The sequence below is a fragment of the Xiphophorus maculatus genome, chromosome 5 (assembly GCF_002775205.1).
Source record: "Xiphophorus maculatus strain JP 163 A chromosome 5, X_maculatus-5.0-male, whole genome shotgun sequence".
NCBI lineage: Eukaryota > Metazoa > Chordata > Actinopteri > Cyprinodontiformes > Poeciliidae > Xiphophorus > Xiphophorus maculatus.
In genome coordinates, this window is record NC_036447.1 from 14,623,370 (window position 1) to 14,644,407 (window position 21,038).

Consider the following 21,038-nt stretch of genomic DNA (forward strand, 5'->3'; position numbering starts at 1 on the left):
CTCTTTTAAAGTCCCTTCCAGTATTTTTATGTAAATAGCTCCAAGAGTCTTCCTGTCAGATTTGATTAGCTTCCCTAACTCTACTGATGAAAAGTATCTCCTCAGCATGATGTTTCCACCTTTATGGTTGTTCATCAATTAACAATAATTATAATAACCTTTATTTTACCAGATAAAAAACCATGTTGAGATCTCAAATCTCTTTCTCAAGAGGGATCTGGAAGATAGCGGCACCGTTTACAAATATGAACATTTACATTCAATCAGAAAATCAATACGTTTAGTTTTAAAAGCATTAACTATGTAAATTTGTGCTGTCATCTCAACCTGTGATGTATCGTTAGTGAATACACCAAATTTGCATGTAAAATTTAATGCAATTTTTTTATTACTTGACAACAAGATGTCTTTTCGGTGACTTGACAAAGACTTAAAAATCCTTAACTTTTTAATTGAGTTCCATGCAGATATTTTGCTGTCATGGCTATTTTTACGACAAAGTTAACATGAGTAAAAAAGCAAAGTACCGGTGACCCTGTGGTTTGTACTGTAAAGTACCTATTTTTCATTTAGCTTAACCAATTTTGATTATTTTTTCTTCTATGGAATTTATTATTCTATGGAAGCATGCTCCTCCTGTCTGTACGTCGCCAATAAAATGGTCAATAAACATTTAATGTATGAACTGATTTTCCATAACTTAGCTTATGTATATAATGTACAGTGTTTTTTGTCACCAACTGTGTGTGTAACGTGATTTGTGTGCTGAGGAGCGATCAGAAACAGCAGAGAACAGATTCGAGGTGAGGCTGGCAGTTCTTTTGCCTCATGGCAGGGGGCGCTCATGATCCCAAACATTGTGACTCCACAACTGCAGAGTAAGAGACAGTAACAGCGAGCTAGAAATACAGTAAAGTGCAGCGATATATTTATAGTTTTCTCCTCTTAACACATCAATCATTTATTAATAATCAAAAAATAAACACTAAGCCTAAAACAATACTACTGCAACAGACTGAATGTCTGCTCTTTGTTGGGAAATATTTGAGAGTTTTTTTTTTGTGTGTGGCGTTGTTGTCAGTTACTATGGCAACGAGCCTGCGCGTAGCTGCGCTGATACAGAGAGCGAGAAAGACATGGTATTGAGTTGTACTTGAATGGTTTTTCCCTTTGCTGTGGAGCACAGCACGAAAATAGCAATATCTACATGTCCAAGTTTGATTGAGTCAACGGAATTATTCTACGGTGGCAGCGCGGCTATGCATGGCATGTTAAAGAATTGTCTTTTTGCCCTCCAGCGTTGTCCTGCATGAGCGAAATTTCTTTATGTAAACAATAACATGCAGGGGGCCTACATTTGTAAATCTGATTATGATTAAGTCAGCGCCTCACCAGCTATGAACCTTGCCGCACATCACTGCAAAGTACAATCACTTTAATTTTTTGCAGTGTTCCTACAGAAGTTTAGAAAGCAACACGACAACCCACTGTTGATGTCAGTTAACTGCATATCTTTATACATGTATTTGATATATTTTGTCACAGCTTTCCTGTCTCGTTCATCATCATCCTATACAGGATAATAATTGTCATTTATCATTTTACCTGCCTCTTTCATTGCCACTGGAAACTGAGCTCATCATTAAATTATTGCTGCCCACAGCAGTGGGGATGGAATGAATGTCTAATCTTTTAAAATTACCAAGGCTTCTTTTTTATTGCCACTGCAACCATAATACATTTGTGCCAGCGATTCTTGGACGTCTAAAGGACATTACGCTCCATCACTATTCTAATGTCAGGCTAAATATTTTCTGACCTTGACTCTATGTGAGTATTTGGAGGATTGGCATGTCTCTAAAACATTTAGTCAGTGACTTTATACCGTAACCATGTTTTTTTTGTTGTTGTTTTTTTGGACTGGACAAGTGCACATATGCAATGCTTTCTGCTTAGAGTGGGGACATTCCTCTCATGGTATTTTTGCCCTTTTCCTGACCATCTTTGACATTGTCTTACTCTGTTCTGATTATGATTAACCCAGTTGTACTGTTGTGGTGCACTGTATTATACACTATTGAAGTTGTACAGTTATTTTATTCTCTAAATGCATTATATTGCTTTGTATGTGAAATGTCATTCATTTCTTTACAATAGTGACCTTACTTTGGATATCAGGTAAAACTAGGCGATGTGATTATGCTCAGGCATAATCAATAGAAAGTTGAGTATAACAAATACTCTGTTGCCCTTGAGGGCTCAGAGATGTGAGACAAATTGCAGCAGCAAAAGAAGTCTGTGAATGACTTTTGCAGTGGACCTAAACCACCTGGACAGTGTTCCCTAACTCCAGACTGATGGGGTTAATGTCCTGCAACATTTATGTGTTCCTTACCAAACACTTCATTCAGTTGGATACACCTTTTTTAACACATTTCTACATTTTCCTACAGCCTGTTAGGAACATTTTAATTTTGTCAAGGTGTGTTAAAGCATGGAAACTTGCATGACAACTACACAAACCCACTGCAATGTATTTGATTAAACGTTACATCAATATGCAAACAATCAAACAATGTATCCATAATAGATCATAAACATAAACTGTAACAGACGACGTCGGGCATTTTTTCATTGTAATTACTGAAAGTCTAATTAACACTTTTGTTACTCTCCTCTCCACTTACATTACAAATACGACTGAAGATGCAACATCTGACATGCTAACTAAGATCTCTGGGCTCTGAGATTTCCTGTTGTGTTACATTGTCATTTGTTTGTTCATTCCAATCCTAAGAAGAGGTAAAGGTCTTTATTGTTTTCCAGTAGTCAGCATTCTTTCTCATTATTGAACAATTGCTGAACTTTCCCCTCCTTCCCATTCAGTTAGCACTCACAACAAAATAATGTTACAATTCCTGAGTTTATGGAGGTAGTCAAACTTACACCTGTCCGTTAACTCAAGGACTGAAATGAGCACTTCCCATTTTTCCTAATGGAAAAACCCATTGCTTTGACTTCATTCAAAACCAATGAAACCACCACTTTTTCCCTAGTCTACGTTTAGGACGCTTTTTTCCTGCTTATTGTGTAATGTAATGGGTGCTTGAGATATCTTGGTTTTGTTTGTTTATAATTCTTAATCTTATCAAAGTATAGGTTTAAATTCATTCTGTCATTTGTCATTGTCTTTTTTTATTTGAAGTCAGTTTTGTCACCTCTGCATGCTTTAAAAGTATGACACTTTGTTGTTTGAAACAAAAAAATAATAATTTATTCAGAAGGAGATGACAATTAAGGTCAGTATATACCCAAAAGGAGATTAGACTTTTGACTGTGTCATTCCCAGAGAAAATACAGTTAAGATTATTTATGAAAGTATTTAATTTAATCCAGTAATTTAGGTGAGCTCTAAATTATTTTTCAGTTGTATTCTTTAATTTAGTGGTACTAAAGGAATAGAGTCACCAACTATACACCTTACTAAGACTTTACACTGCATCTCTGAATATTTTCCTGTTGTTTATTTCTGTTTTCATTTCCAGATTCTTTTCCCTTTCCCACCACTTTCATATTCATCACATTTGAAAGCCAGACATCTAAGGTGTCCATTAGCTGTTTGTTATTATAGCATACTGTCATTTTAGTCCATTAGAGATCCATCACTATTAAGTGATGAGAGAAAAAATGTAAAGAGACATCTTTGTGAAAAGTTGTATGATATGTGTTTCGATGTTTATTGAAAAAGCTGAGAATGTTATGGTCCCGGGATATATATATATAACCCTTTGATTTTCAAAAGTAAAATTATCTTTTTTATATACCCTTTTTGTCATTATTAATTACATTACATTATGCATTGAAGTCATGCAAGACATGCGGAAAGAATTTCACTCGGTAAAAATCTGTCCATAGTGATTGCTAATCTGTGATTTATTTCCCTTGAGCACTGCTTACCTACTGTTGTGCAGTATGGGTGGTCCTAGCATGATCTAGCCTTGATGTAAAGTAATCTGATCAATACTGCCGCAGACCAAAACAAGCTCCTAATCAGTTGGAAGATCCCTCTGGAAATCCAAAGGATAATCTTGTATGAGTCGTTAATGTGCTCTTCTGTGGTATAGCCTGTAAGCCCCAGTATCTTAGTGTTTCCTCAGAGAGGAAAACTAACATAAGTGTTATTTGGTATTATTTCAAATATGTATTCTTTTTGCAGTTGCACTCAGATAATCAAATGTGGAAATGTTTTGAACTCTTTACAGGGAGGGGAAGTGCTTTTACATCCTAGCATATTTTATACAAATACAGATGTGGTGTGCATACATACATCTCATAAGTTGAGAAGATACATATTGGAACAAAAAAATGTTTAGCAACATCTTTGACGATCTAAGAATCCCAATTTTGGGGGGATTCTTACTTATTTCTAAGTTGCAAAATTTAAAGAATCTATACGCAGTGGAGAATTTTCCAGTTCAGATATAATCAGTCAGTTTTTTTTAGCCGTAGAACCTTTAGAATTTTAATCTAGTTCCGTCTAATAAAAAAGCGTTTGCTTTAATATACCACCAAAATTCTGTGAAATGCTACTTGCTCTGCAGAATAAGCAAGCATGCTTTAGAGAAACTTTAGCATCATTAGCTCTACATGTTTTAATAGATGGGCTAATCTCACTGTGCTTGCAAACTGTTTTGTTTCCTTATCTTCATATATGTCGATGTATATTTTTTTCTACCTGGTACCCAAAAAGCTGGAACAGCTGAAACATGGTGTGCACCTCTTCATTGCTTTTGTAACCAAGTGGTGTTGGCCATAAGGCAGGTTTCGAACACACACGCCACACTGTGGGGCAATTTTAGAAGTACTCATCAGATGTCCCCACTCTGGCTGAAACTGGGTATAAACTTTAAGCACTTAAAAAATAATTACTTCATTTGATTAAGTCACATGTTGACTTCAGCTAAGTAGTGCTTTATAAGACAAGCTTCACTTTGACAAGAAACATGGGCATTTTGACATTGCATGATCTCGTGCCTCCCATAACATGGACTCGTTTTTACTACTGCAATAACTCTGACATCTCTGGAAACATCCTTTCTTTGTTTATTAGAATACTTATGACTTAGAACACACATGTGAGAGGACATTTGTCTTCTTCCCTGTGAAGAATTACTGACACACCCTTAGATGGAATCAGCCAATCTTTCATTGTTAGGCTGACATTTATAGTCTTTGTGTTACATCTCCTCTGTTCCTAAAATAGCAACAGCAGAAAACAAATGGAAATTACATTGGCATTAACTTTGCATTCACCAAAGATTGCCCCCGGGCCTGTCCTGCAGGCGGCAAGGAGTCGATACGTGGATCTGATATCTGTCTTAGAATACATGAATAGGTGGTAATGTCTGTATGACACATTTCACAAAATCTTGCCCAACCAAATTGCCATGAAGATAAGCTTTTTCCCTGACACAACAACCTCAACATTTCCACTAAGAGCTGCTGTGGCTTTTGTGAGGGCGCTATGACACAGAGTGGTGGTATTCCTGTCATGTTTTCCACTTATGACACTAAGTGGATTACATGAGATTAAGTGTGACAAAAGAGAAAGCAACAGAGGAGTAAGACTTGGCATAGCATCATGGTTCATGGTTCCATTACTAAAGGAGGTCTTAAAGAAAGACCTCCTTCAGTAATATGATATATAGCCCAGCATAAATCCTTAATTTAGTCATATGCCCAGTGGGGCTTAGTCATATCATTTTAGATGTCCTATAATGTCTTTCTACATCCGAATCATTCACCTTTTTCTCTTTTAGTCATTCTTTCTTTTAAGGAAAAGATAAACAAAGCAGTTTAGTGAAATTTTTTGATCATTTCTTATTTTTGTCTTAGTCATACAACACAAAGCTAATTGTTTTACCGTTTTTTTTTAAAGTAAAATAAGTGCAAATGTATCTAAGAAAGTCACTTTTCCAATTCTACTATAATGTAACATGGTGCAAATATATTGGTTGAAAGAGCAATACATTCGACATTGAAATGTTGTATAGCAGAATAAAACAATCACTTCACATACTCTGTTCCTGTTTTCTGCTCCAAAAGCAGGTAACATTAAATTATAGCTCTATAGTTGAGATTAATTTTAATAATAGTATCACGGTGTCATGTTCTAGTGTTGTTGAGGACCCAAATGCCAAGACAAGGGCAGCAGGAGAATAGTGAAAGGGATTATTTAAAGAACGGAACGGACCACGAAATAGACCAGGAGAAAAACGGGGACTCTGATTTGGAGTAACGGAACAATAAAAGTAATAATACTGCAGACTTTGTTCCTAACCACTGACCTGAAAACAAAACTTCTTATGGGATTTTGGGGCCAATAAAGAGCAGTGGGTCCTGACAACATAGTGTTTGTTGGACCTTAAAAAAGTGAGAAATGCTATAACACACCCATGTATGTCAATATAAATATAGATCACTGAGTCCCTTATTTGATTTCTGCATACTTCCTTGCAGTACCATAGAAGTCCAAGATACATGTGTAAACAGAGAAAATATACAATTTTATCTAATCTCCGAAACAGTTGTTAGCATAGGTTCAGTAGCCTCCCTTTGTCTATTAAATTTCATCATCCATCAAACCACCATAATTGATGATGAGAAGACAACATGGGACTTTTGGGCAGCTTATTCCAGAATAAAAATTTACTCTTTGTAGTTGTTGATGGATATTTTTGAAGAGAAAGATCAAAATCAATTCTGAGAATGACCAGCCTGAAAACAGAAAAATGAAATCACTCACTGATAAAATGGACATTAACAGGAGAAATCATTTAGGCCACTTTCCAGAAGAGACCTCCATTCTCAATTGCAGTTTTTCTCTTTGTTTCTTTATTTTCTGATAAAAGCAGGTAAGTGTTTTTGACAGGATTTCAAATGATTTTTCTGAAATTGAAGCATTCCTGCCAAAGACGTATGCCAAGATCAATATTATTTGTTTTATAGATTGTCTCCAAATGTAGCAGTGATTCTCTTATAGATTGGGCATATTGACTTCTTTTCTAATTTCTTGCTCAACTTCCTCACCATCAGCATTGCTAATATGTCAAACCAGGGTTGTAACTCGTTTTTTGTGACTTATCAATTCAACAACTTCTTTATAAAAAGGGTAAATTAAACCACGTCCCACAGCCATCTTACCTTACCAACAGCAGGTTAATGGCTCATCAAGAGTCTGTTCTCTCTCCTGAAACCGATATCCTCATTCTCTCAACTGCTCATCTTTACTCTGCTTCATTGATGATTGTGTGCACTGAGTGCGTGCAAGATTTTTTGTTACTGCTGTGTGCATCACCATGATTGCTCTTGTATAAAATATGGTGTGTGGTCAAAGTCAAAGAAACAAAAGACCTTATAGAGTGGTGAGCCATAGGAAGAGAATTTAGTTTTACATCCTTATAAAACTGTGAGATTCCAGCAGTAGTATTAGTTTGATGCTGAAATATTGAGAAACAATGAGCAGATACACTGTTGTTATATAAATTATGTAAAATAGAACACCATTTTTATTTTATTATAGTAGCACTTTTGGAGCAAGGGAAGCAAGTGCCTTTGTTTAATTAATTATAACTACATTAGATATATGGCCTGCCATGTAGAAGTACAACAAACATTGGGTATTTTAGAAACAGATAATAATTAGGCCTCAACTACACTAGTATCACTTTGGCATTATGCCGTATGCATTTATTTTTTGATTTCTAAAAACAAAAAAAGTGTCTTCTGGATGATCAGGAAAATTTCAAACAAACCACTGAAATACCAGTAGATAGAGATAATCTTAGCCATAACAATTCACTGCCTATAAGAAAATCTCTAATCAGAGAGGCTAACTGGAAGAAATGGCTACAATTTGCAAGGGAGCAAAAGCTTAGACTATAGGTTGATGTAAGAAAGTCACATGACCTGACTTTCTGATGTGTCCAGATTTACTTTCTTCCAGAGTGATGGGCATATCAGGATAAGAAGAGAGACAGATGAAGTGATGTACCCATCATGCCAGTATTTACTGTACCAGCCACTGGAGGCACTATAGTAATCTGGGGTTGCTGCAGTTGGTTAAGTCCAGGTTCAGCAACAAGGGAGATTAGGGGGAATCTGAGTCCTCAGAGCTGATTTTTGACGGTTGAGTAGATTCTTCTGTAGATGGTTCTGTTGTCACCATTAAAAACAAAAAATCTCTTGTGCCCTTTATGTGCCCTTTGTGGGCACAAGATTTGTTTTTTGACACAGTCTTCTCAATTGCAATCAATTAATGTCCACTTCATGCATTTAATTATGAGAACCTGTTAGTTTGGAGGGGTTTTTTTCTGACACCAAAACAGTCCTACTCTGCATAAAATGAAAAATAAACAGCTCATCTTTTACCAAGTTGGATTGCAAATGCAAAAGTGAAAAAAAGTCTCAAAGGAGCTGCTCCACAGCCTCAGCTCGCCTTCCCTGAGGTGGAAAGCCCTAGTTTGAGTGTTCACTTACATCATCAAAGGGCCCTTCTGTCTCATGTAATATTAACATGTGCTAAATCAGTGGCAAACAGCAGCAGTAATGTTTACACAGCATTAGCACAGGCTTGCAAAGCTTCATGCAGAGTGACTGTTTTTGTGTTCAAAGAGGTCCTGACATGAGCAGGTGAAGAAGCCAGATTATAGCCTATACAGGTTTATTACTTTCCAAGGGCAACGACTAAATTGTGCTCTTCTAGGGCACTCATACCTAAATTGGCAGAGTTTTTTTTTTTTTTATCAATCAGAAAGCTTTATTGTAAGATTTTATGTTCCAGTGAAGTTAAATCTGTTGGAAATTACCCAAATTAATTACATTTCATTTGGTAATTTTCCATGCACAACACTGAAATGTGTGCATATGAGAGGGATCCATTTGGAAAAACCAAGGCCTTCATTTTGGATAAATGAGAAAAGGATATTAAAAAAAAGCTTGCTGGAGCAGAAGAAAAGCCATCAATTCTCATTACAAGTAATAGATCATCTCTCCACATTAGACCTATGGATTTTTACCACTGTAAATGCTGAAGAATACCAGTCACTGTATGAATAAAAAGTTTAATAAAAAGAATAATAAAAGCTTGTAGGCCTTGTGACTACTGGTCCAGAAAACATTTCTGGACCAGTAGTCTGGACCAGACAAAAAACATTTGAGATTTTTAGGGGAAAATCTCAAATGTTGATGGCATCCTCTACTGGGAAGACATTTGACAGAATGTAATTATTCAAAGTAACTTTATAATGTGTATTTCACAGGTAATAACTTTCACTATATGAGTTATATTTATTTTGGGTGTCACCTAATAGTTTTTAAAGAACCACCACTTGCAGCTTTCCCAATCATTGTTGGTAAAGCAAGGGCAAACGATTTTAAACAGTAGTAAAAAGATTTAGAGAAGTCTGATCACTTTGTTTAGTTGATTAATGAAGGTAAGAGTTACATAAACTGACATCTCTTCAATAATTAGAATAAAACAGAGTGGGATTCTTTCTTGTCATATTTGAGTTATGGCTTTAGGAAGGGAGAGAATTTTGGCACCAAAAAAGACACTGGTTAAGCAAGGACCACTATAGCTAATTGGGATCTTTCTTTTTAGATGATTGAAAAGACGTTTAAAGATTTTTAAGGGCCACAGGTTGGGAGGGGCTTCATTAAGGTTAAGTATGTTTTTCCTTATCCTTATGGTGCCATGCTGAGCGTGCATAGTGGGGCCTTTGCTCTTTTATTCTACCTGTTCTATGTAAATTGTAAGGACACTGGGATTGGCAGATGTTGTGTCCTTAAAACTTTAGTAAGTAGGATTCAGGTGAGATCTGCTAGCAGATTATGTTTTCAGTATGATTCAACTCAGTTTGTGTACGTAGTACCAGCCAAAACCATTTCATTTCATGTCGAACTATGTAGAATCCGAGTTGATCCACTTAGGTGCACCTTAGTCCATTTCAAATTGTATAATCATATGCAGATCCTTTCACAAGCAGTCCAATCGTAGGTATAACACAATGCAGTTAAATTCAGGTGGACATAAAATGCCAAGTGTCAAAATATATTATTTAATTTCTACATTCCATTGTTTCTGTAGATTTGCAGCAACCTTCCTCTTTACCAACCATGTGGTGACAATTCATAGAAACCATTGCCTTTTGTTAGAAGCAAACCATCAGAACCATGTTTAGTATGAGCAGCCATCAGATTTGAGAAGACAGGAAAGAGATGCATGAAAAGCACAAAAGGTATCGAGCAGGGTTTTTTTCTACACAAAGATAACCAGATACAAAATCTACATCTAATGTATGGGACAAAGCATGCATTGAGTGTAGCAACAGAAATCAGAAAACTGAAGAAAAGTGATCAGTATGTTTTGCAGCAGTCTAAGCCTTCAGGAAAACCTTAGCCTTAAAATATAAAAGTTATCAAAAAGAAAGTTTAAAGAGTAGTTTTAAAAGTAGACAAAGTGTCTGCCCCTCAGGAATAAATGGTTTTACTTTTTTATTATCAGGCGGAATTATGAGCTCTGTTTCGTGCAGGGATGTTTTAAAAACCACAGTCAGTTTTCAGGTACCTGTCTTGCAAACTGCATCAGATAACACTGAGAAAAAAAAAAGGTTTGCTTACACAATATTCGTGCTTTTTAGCCATTACAATGACATTCACTGTGAAAGAGACTGGACTGTCTGCTGTAGCCAGGAGCCATGACAGAAAGTGTATCAAGTTCCCTGCACTGCATGATGTGCTGTGTGTGGGAAAGAGTTAACAACTGTTACAAATTGCAGCATAATAAGGTTTGTGACTTGTTGTTCGTCTCAGATCATAAACCAATATATTTGTTTTTAGGCACCATGCTTAATAATATTGTGTTTTTATGTGTAAAAGTCTTGTATACTGGTCTTACATTTTTGTAAATGCAAAAACTCTATTTCCAAAAAACAAAAAAAAGGCAGGAACATCAGTCCAGTCAAACATAAGCAGGACATACACCTAATTTAATGTCCTTTCTTCTTTGACCTAGTGTAGTCTTATCTCTTTCTTCAGCACTTTTTGTTGTTTTGTTATTTATTTCTCCCTTCCCATCTCCCATTTTCCTTAAGGCTGATAAGTTCTGCTTTGCTGTGAAAAGGTCACAGGTTGGGAGAATACCCTGGAAAAGTTGAAAATGCAGCAGTGCTGCTCTGTCTTAAATGGACTCATAATTAACATAGAACATTGCCTCTTGCATATTCATGAAGCAGGTAATGCTCATCCTGCTATCTTTGATCTGTATCAATAGGGTATGCACTGCAACATCCACATAAGACACACAAAGCATTTCTTACCCTCCTGCTAGCTCCTCACATCATTAGAATAAACCACCTAGTGTTTGCCACATTAACTCTCTCACCCTGGAATTTATATAGTAAACATAGTTTATTGGACCATCTCATACTGTTAGTTAAACTGTAAAAGCTCATGGACTACACACATGCTCAATTGTGTGTTGGGATCACTTATAATAGGATATATAATGCTGCAACTGAAGCTTGTGTTATTTTAGGTTCATTTGATCCATTATGTATTCATTGGGTTGATCTTATTGCATTACAGGGAGCCACAGGGGGAGAATGCGTCACATGTTGCTCACAGCTGAAATGCTCTTCCAGAAGAAAATTTAGAGTAACTTGAAAATCTAATGGGACATGTAAGTGTTCATACTTGGGTGTCAGATTCAGAGACAGTGCTGAGTTTGAACTGAGAGGATACTGCAGAACTGAATTTTAACACGTACTGATGAAATAATACCCCCAAGTAAAACGTGTGTCTTGGACACAAGCTTATCTTGGGAGTTGTATATTACCAATCTGCACATTTCATTTGTTGACTTGTTTGAATTTTACTTAAAATACAACAGGATTTAAAACTCTTGTTTTCCTGTAAAATTGTTTCATAGAAGCATTCAACTCCCTAGTGGCTCAGGCAAAACATGTTTGTAGGTGCAAGGCTATCTCAAGTTTTATTCCACGAGGTTACAAAAAGAAACCCTTTCGTCCAATCAAAAATCTTTCTCAAAAACTGACTGCTGCATGGCAGATGCAAAATGTAATTCAAATGAAATGTAAACGCATGCATCCTCTTACATTTCCCTATCTAATACTCTTTACTATGGCAACTTAGAGAAGAGCTCATTAAAAAGCCATTTTCACCAAGGTTGCCTCTCTATGGATGTATGTTCAGTGCATCCATTGTTTCTCTCTTTGTACTGAATGGTCAACAGTTCAAAAAGTAATCTATGTCTGGTTTGTAAAGACAAAGATTTACTTATTAAAAAGCATTAAAAGATCAAAATGGAAAAAAGGTATGGTGAACATAAGTAGTTAAGGAACTGAATCATAAAACAAGTTGGCCAAGCTTGATTGGTCAGGCAGAACCTCTGTGAGGCTCCTTATGCGTTTGAGTCAGACTCTTGTGAGTCAGTATTAGACAGCTCAAAGAAGTTGTTCATTTTGACATAAACAGGGACGAATCTCCCCACCAGGGGAAGAGTTGGAAAATGCGTCTTTGTAGGAAGTTTATTCATTGAAGGCTGAAAAAAACACTTTTTTCAAATCATATTGTTCAGATGTTTTATTAAGAAGTAAAAAAACGGGACTGCATTCAGTAGCGCTAATACAGATTTAAAGGTAACTGCTCAACAACTAGTTATGAATCATTTGAAAAGGTTGTTCAGTTCTCAACTAGAATAAAATAATGTTCTTTCAAAAACCCTTACTGAAATCAAAAATCAAACATTAAAAGAGTATTTCAGCTACATTTTTAGGTAATTATTGAAATAACTAAATTGGAGGAATATGTCATATTTGAGAGTTAAGGTTACTACAGGGTGAGAGAAAAGACAATACTTGGTCAGTTTTAATGAAGACAAATCTTACATTATTCTATATTTTTAGTTTTTTTTAAAAGCAGCACAGTCATTAATGAACAATTAGCCAATAAATGATTTTCTAAAGTCATGTCACTGTGCACTCTTCTGCACACACACATCTACTGTGCCTTTTATAAGACTGTTGTTCAGCAAAATAATTCAGTTCAACATTTTGTTGTACACTTGTATAACTTTTTCAGTGTGAGAAGCTGTCTTAATCACCTGCCTTTCAGAAACCAAGCAGAAAAAAACTCCTTTGTCAATTTGAAAACTAGTCCAAACCTATATGCAACAGTATTCTTGAGCGGATGCATTACTTCTAGGAGCAGAAAACCATTACAACAGAAGTGCTAAACCAGGAGGCTTTTGTAACCGCCGCTTTTTGCTAGCAAAAATGCATCACAGTCAGGTGGCAACAAAGAGGACAATAAACAAGTGGTTTTATTTTGAACTGATTGGTATAGTATGCTGGTTTGACAATTTAAAGTTTTGATAATAAATGCTTATCCCTAACATGGGGTACAAAAAAGTATAGATTTAATAACCGCAAGACAGGAGAGCTTCCACTGCACAACTTGTTGCATTTTTTCTAGTCAAGTGTTTTCAATAAACCTTTTACCATTCCCTCGTTAAGATGAGCACATCATGGCCAAAACAACATGCATTGGCTGTTGCTTTTTAATACTTTTAAAGAAGGGAGTTATAAATGTTGTTCTGTTTTATAGAAAAGTGTTAAAAGTAATTTTTTTTGGGGTGATTTTTAATTTGAACACCAGATGCATGAAATCAGTGTTCCTGCAAATGACTGAAAAACATGTGGCACGTTGCAGTGGCTTTTAAAAAGATAGTTGATGTTTTTACAGTAAGAAATTACACAGCAATGTGAAAGTTTTTAATCCTTGGCAGTCTTTCTGGGTGGCAAATAACATTTTATATTGGTTTTTGTTCAGTCAGTAATGACAAACTGTACTGGTCCCTGCTTTCTCTGTTACCATGGCAACAACTTTGATTGCAAGGCAGAGGGCATTCAATCAAATAGTTCATTAGGGTTATGTCATTTTGTACTCCAAAACTATCATAGGAAAAACTGTATTTTTATAGCTAACAAGGATCAAAGGTGGGGCATTTTCTGCATAACTATCTGTTTTGTTGAAGTCTTTTCTTTGTTATAATATTTCATTTTTGTAGCAGTAATAATTTGGTCTCTGTATTATTAAAAGGTAATGGCTGTCACTTTATCTCATTGTGGAAGGCATCATTCAATAACATCAAGCATTATAATGTGTTTATGAGCTAAGGTGATCCCAAATGCATCAATTACTTTGACTCAATGTGACTTGGAGTGGTTGGTGGTTATCTTGACTTGTATGTCGCTCATTTAGCATGGAAGGTCATGTGTGCTCATGTTGTGTAGAAGGCCTATTTTCCAAGCTGACCCTGTGCTATTCTAGGCAATGGGCTCCGCTGTTTGACAGCCAACTTCTGGTCGCTATTTCCCCAGAGGTTTGAGTGAAGCAGACATCTCTTCCATCCGACGCTAGGCTAATATACACACAGTCTGTGCTTCTTCTGGGCATCAGCACGCAATACATACACCACAGAGCATCAACATTCCCAGAGGTGTCAGTGGGACGGGGATGTTTCTACTACACAGCACTCGGGGCTGAAATGAACGGACATCACTGTCATCTGAAGCATGGATTACAGTTCAAGTGGCATCGTAACTGAACTGTAACATAAGGAGTCATGATTTTATTGTTTGGAGCAGAAAGCATTCACTGACTGTTCACAAGTCTTAGCTGTGAAGCTAGTTTGCAGTTGTGTGCATTCATTGTGTCAGGAAAGCAGTAATTATGTAATGTTCTCACATTCGCTGCATGATACAGTAGCAGCAAAGGACTGGTTTACAATGGAACTGAGAGAACATTAAGGACTATATTTTGTAAAAGACAACATCATGACATGACCTGTGGAGAACTTTTATGTAGCCCGGATTTACTAATTCTGTGTAGATTTGTGTTCTTAACATAAGACCATGCAGTATATTAAGATTTCAAACTAGCTAAGTTTTTCAGCAAAAAACAAATAAAAATAAATAAAATGGTTAATAGTTATGTAAAATGCCTCTGAGTTTTAGGAAATGTTTTAAACAGCTACTTTTCTGTATCACATTTTGAGCATTTCCTCTTCTCTGTTGTTACAACACTAACTCCTACTTCAACATGATACCATGTAAATGACATCATGTTGAAGACCCATAAATGGCAACTTTCAGATTTTTTAGTTGCACAAGCTAAAGTTTTGAGGGGTTTAGATTTTATTCTGAGGCACCACAAAGATAGTCATTACATTATCAAAGAGGTTTGTTCAAAAACAAGGGCACAGTCTTGTCTTATGCTACATCTATACTCCATGTTGGCATGCCCTAGATGAAGAGCGATAGAAACCACAGTGATATAGCTGCTTAATGCTTTTTGAGTTGAGTGGCTCTCCTGAATGGTTTCAGACTTCACATCCTCACCCAGTCATCTGCATGTCCCCACAGCAGGTGTCCAAGTAGCTGCTTCTCATAAACGAGACATTTCCAAACTTATGTACACGTTAAAGGCTAGGTTTAGTGTCCATTAAAAACTCATATCTATGTGTCTATGATGAAAGCTAAAAAAAAAATTGTCAAACAAATAAAACTTGACTTTTCCAGGAGTCAAGTTAATTTGCATATCACTTTTCAGCAACAGAGCTGTTCAGTGATTTACATGATAAAAGCATTCTACAATAGCCAGTTATGAAACAAGCAACAAGAATTATATTTTGTCAAGTGTCATCAATAAAATAATGAAGAATAATTATCATCAAATATATTTCAAATATATTAATCAATGTTCCAGTCATTATTAATGAAAGACAACTCTAAAGAAGTGGGGTTTTAGCCTTGATTTAAAGGAATTTAGTGTTTCAGCACTTTTGTAGTTTTCTGGCAGGCTGTTCCAGATTAGTGGAGCATAAAAACTAATGCTCCACTGCTTTTCTATGATTAATTCTGCTTCTGCATGCTTAATTCTGATTCTTGGGATGTAGAGATTAGAACCAGAAAATGTGAGTGATCTGGAAGGCTGGTACAATAACAACAGATCTTTAATGTATTTTAGTTCGAAGCCAGTCTATTCTCTGTGCTATGGAGTCAGTGTAAGGACTTTAAAACCAGGATGGTGTGCTCTATTATCTTAGGGATGTTGAAAATGCAAGCAGCAGTGTTCTGGATCAGCTGCAACTGTATGACTTTTTTGACAGACTTGTAAAGTACATTGTTACAATGCGACTAAAGATTAAAACACAAGTGAGTTTCTCTAGATCCTTCTGGGAAATTAGTCATTTAATCATAGAAATGTAATTCAGGTGATAGAATGCTGACTTTGTAATTGTCTTTATGTGTTTGTGAAGTTCCTGGTGTGAGTCACCCACATTTTGGGCCTGATCTCTAAGTCTTAGCTGAAATAACTGAAGCTGTCTGCTGACTCTTGATTGTTCCTCTTCAACAATCCAAAATAATTTCAGTTTTGTTTCTGTTCAGCTGTAGAAAGATCTGACACATCCACACATTGATTTGTTAAAAGCCTCTATTTAGTGCCTATAGGTGTTTGGAGTTACCTGATGACATTGTAAAATAGAGTTATGTACCATCTATGTAGTTATGGCAACTAATCTTATTACTTTAATTAATCTGAGCTAGAGGGAGTAGACAGTTAGAAGAGGCCCAAAAAATTTGACCTTTGGGTACCCTGCATGTGACTTCTGTCCACTCCCATGAGAAATTAATTATTCACACAAAGAAGTTTCTGTTCTTAAAATAGCATTCGAACCAGTCAAATACTATTCCAGAGCATCTGATCTAGCGCTCCAGTCACTTTAGTAATATTTAATGGACAGTAGTGTCAAAAGTTGTGCTGAGGTCTAATAGAACCTTGCTCTTCCACAGTCTGTATTTATGTGAGTTTATTGAGTATCTATAGCTGTGACATACTTCCATATTCAAATAAACTTCTTCAAATTGTTAAAAGTATTAATACAGCAAGTTGTCAAGCACTTACCAAAACTGCCATACTGAAAAGGCTGAAAGCATGTCTTTAAGTGCTGTCTAGACTGCTGGCATGCTCATTTGTGTCTCCAAAGCAAAATCCACAAATAATCAAACGTTTAACAAAGTCTACTAAAGCAAAAAGCCAAGCAAAAACATAAATTATGTTGTTCAACATCTTGCTAATTATCTGCTAATGATTATCCCATCTTTAAATAAGTCACTGAAATTGCAACTAATTAGGAACATACCCATCTTGGTTGCCCATTCCAAGTGGTCCCTTTGGGTCTGCTGGCAACTCAACAGGGGATATTTGCTCCCCAATCTGTGGCTCCTACATGGATGCCTGAAATCCCTGCTGTGACCTAATAATTGAAATAAAATTATACTTATTCCCACTTTGAATCGCTTTGTAAATATTAATTTTATTCCAAGTTACTATGACTTCATGTCGATTCCTCTTTGTCTTGATTTTGGAAAGACATATAACATTTATGTTTAACTAGAAACCTGTGTATGTCTTTAGAAACCGTTGATTCAGGTTTAGCTATCTCAACATCACTTTCATTTTTTTCACAAAACCAGGGTTCATCATTGTATTCCTTGGCCAAATTTCTCTATATAATTTATGCGGTGTTGGGATCAGGGCTCATCTCCAAATGGTTTTAAGATTCTGTTCATCACATGCTGCATTAGTATGTCCCGGGAAATCCTTTGGTAGCCATAGACACCATTTAAATATTACCCGGTCATTGTTTGTCTTCACTCTGCCTCACTTTATTTTCTGTCTTGCCCTCCTTCACTGTCATTGCCCCTGTTGCATTCATAGAAAGATGGCATGATAAGTGAAAAAGAAGCCAGTGGGGATGAGCAATGCCTGCTAAGCTGGTCTTAGTCATGGGGCATTGTCATTAGATTAATGGAGCAGAAGGAGCCATCCGTCTTCTCTCCAGAGGTTAGCTACACTTTTGGTTGGATAGGGAGAGGAGAAGATGAGGGAGAGGATGCAGTTCTCTCCGAATGAGGGATTGTGTAGCAGTTAACAGTATAACCTCTATGCCTTTGCCTCCTCTTGTTCCTGTACAGTATAAGGAGTAGAATCATCTTGGTATAACCCTCTACAACTTTTAAGCTTCATTGTGTCATAGTTGCTGGTGGCGATATACATTTTAAAGGATACCATTTATCAACATTTTTTTTTTTTGACAAATATTAGTAAATTAACAAGGCAAAACCAAACTTTTTCGGACATTGTTTACGCTCAAACATGACATTTCTGACCTAATATCACAGTTCCATTGCCTGGCAATACACTTGAACTTTTTTTCATATTTTGTCATATTACAACAACAAGAGCTAGTGTACCTCATAATTGTATAGCAACACAAAGTAGCACGTAAAGGGGAAGAGAAAGTATAAATTGTTAGAATAAGATATTGGAAGAGCATAGATTTGTAGTTGTCTTAATAAATTGGATACACCTAAATAGAGCATTCCATGCAACCAATAGTTATTGTAAGTCAAATAATTTGTAAAAAAAATTTCAGCTGTGTCTGATTGAATTTTAATTATAAATGTAACAGCTTTCCAAAAGCCTCAAAGGTTTGCTGCAGAACATTATAGGACAAACAGTATCATAGAACCATTTAACACATCAGAGAAGTCAAAAGGTTCTTGAGAATATTTAAGCTTAAAAAAATATGCCTAGCTTGGAAAATTGTGTTGAGTGCTTTTTAATCGGTTAACCAAAAAAGGAAAGAGTTTGGCACATCTACAAACCTACCAAGGCATTATTGTCCATCTAAGATGATAGGAGGAGTTATTAATCATAAGTCTCATAACACTTCAAGGTGAGATTAAGGGGCATTTTTGAATACCTATATGTTTTGTGAAAGGACAGCGGAAAGAAACTATTCAAGCAAGATACTCACAGGCTTGTGTCAGATGACTTCTATACAAGCAAGCCAGCTTTGCAGGGTTAGGGGGTGTTGTAATGTTTATGCTTTTAAATCAACCTTTGAGAAAACTTGTTAGCGGCTGCAAAAGACTATTGGCTGGGGAGCCGCTCACCTTCCTCTGGATCTTAAACATACAGCTAGACCAGATGAAAGTGTCATTATGTGTTGTATCTGCTTACTCAAAGCCCAGTCCTAAATCTATTTTAGATTCTGCAAACACACTTTATAACCAATGTTCAGAGACACTCTTCGTCTGATCGGGGTGTACTTGAGCTATCTCACACACAAAAAAAGTCAAAATCGTCTGTCTTAAGATCTACTGGAGCTGGTTGCAACATACCCCAAAAAACATTCAGCTATAACTGCAACAAAAGGTGGTTTTACAAAATGTTGGCTCAGGGGAGAAAACAAATGGATGGCACACCTCCTTCCATGGCTTTCTCCCACTATCCTAGACATTACTTTTAGATTAATTGGTTTAAATTCACCCCTAAGGTTCTGTGTGTGTCCATGCTTGCTTTTTGTTCTTTGTCTCTGTGTTGCCCCCTGATTAGTTGTCAGCCTGTCCGGATCCACCCCACCTCTATATATAAAGGTGCTATATAAATAAAGTTGCCTTGCCTTACCTTACCTCTCATGCAGTGACTGCTGGATATAGTCATCAGACCCCACTGCATTGATAAATGGGAATTAAGAGTGCATTGATGGGTGTTTTCCTTTTTCCTTCTACTTTACAAAGTACTGCTATGCATTTATATGAAATCAGATTCTCTAAATACACAGAATTTTATGGTTGAAATGTGACAAACTCTGAAAGTTCAAGGGCTATTGATAGAATTAAAATAAAAACCTATATAAATACTAATCATTATATTTAAGGACTGTTAGATTTTATATCTGTTTCTGGAATGTGTGCCTTGTGAGAGATGTCTGCAGGAAGCGATAAGCATGTCAAACTGAGAACTGACCTGGCAGGAAACACCCAAAGGCTAATGGTCGAAGTTTGACACCCAGAGATACGGGAACTGAAATTGAGAACCTCACATACAGATAGAAAGGAGACTTCATTGTATTAGAAACGATTTATGACTGTGTGTTGGCAACTGGGTTTGCCCCTCCCCCAAGTAGTCAACATCTATGTAACAAGGGAAAGCCCTCAGGAAAATAAAAATAAGAGTGGGAAAAAGAAACTTTAAGTGGGTTCAAAGACTAAGATGGGGATGTCTTTGGCCTCGCTCTCCGTTCGAGTATAAAATCTATATCAATTGTCTTTCTCTTCTTTTCTAGTGGGTGCTCAGGTTCATTGAACCTGACAACTATGAAGGTGAATACATGGGATTTTATGAAAGGATGTTCAGTGTAGGCTTTGGATTGGTCACTTCTGAACTAGCTAATGATGTTTTTTCTGAGACTATTCTTACAAGTATCTTTCAGCTGGTTAGCATATTGATATGAAAACATTCACAAGGTCTGAAATTGCTTTGGACAAGGTTTTGATGCCAGGGTACTTTATATTTATTGCTCTGTTCTCTCAAGATCACTGTCCTACTTTCTGTCATATAGCTGTTTAATAATTTATTTATACATTTATTTGCAGATAGTAAAAAAGAACTTTGAGGAGAAACGACTAAATGGATTTTATGATGCATAGCAAAGCAAAAAAGGTCTTAAGTCTTTATGCAAGTTAATATTCAGTCTATTATGTAACATAATTGCTATTCATACCTCTTTTAAAATTGGATAATAAAATTTTGTTTAACACTAAAATATTTATTACTTGAGTAAATGCAATGTTCCTTCCTTTAAATAATATGTAAAATCTTCATTAAGCAGCACAGTATTTTTAATTAATGTACTTCTGAATGAACATCTACACAAAACATTCTTAATGTTTTGCTACTCACAGCATTAAAATTTGTATTAATACACACAGTTTGATATTGAGTTCTTGCTCTAGTGAATTAATTCCAAAAAGTGGGAAAGCAATGAAACGAAAACTTGCCAAGAGTTCAACAACAGTATTAGCTGAAGAACAAAGACAATG

At 36.1% G+C, this 21,038-nt stretch overlaps 1 protein-coding gene across 1 annotated transcript in view; it reads left to right on the plus strand.

The window, feature by feature from the left end:
• ctnna2 (catenin alpha 2) overlaps window positions 1–21,038 on the plus strand; it is a 313,802-nt gene that overhangs the window by 221,298 nt on the left and 71,466 nt on the right. The gene's annotated exons all lie outside the window — the stretch shown is intronic.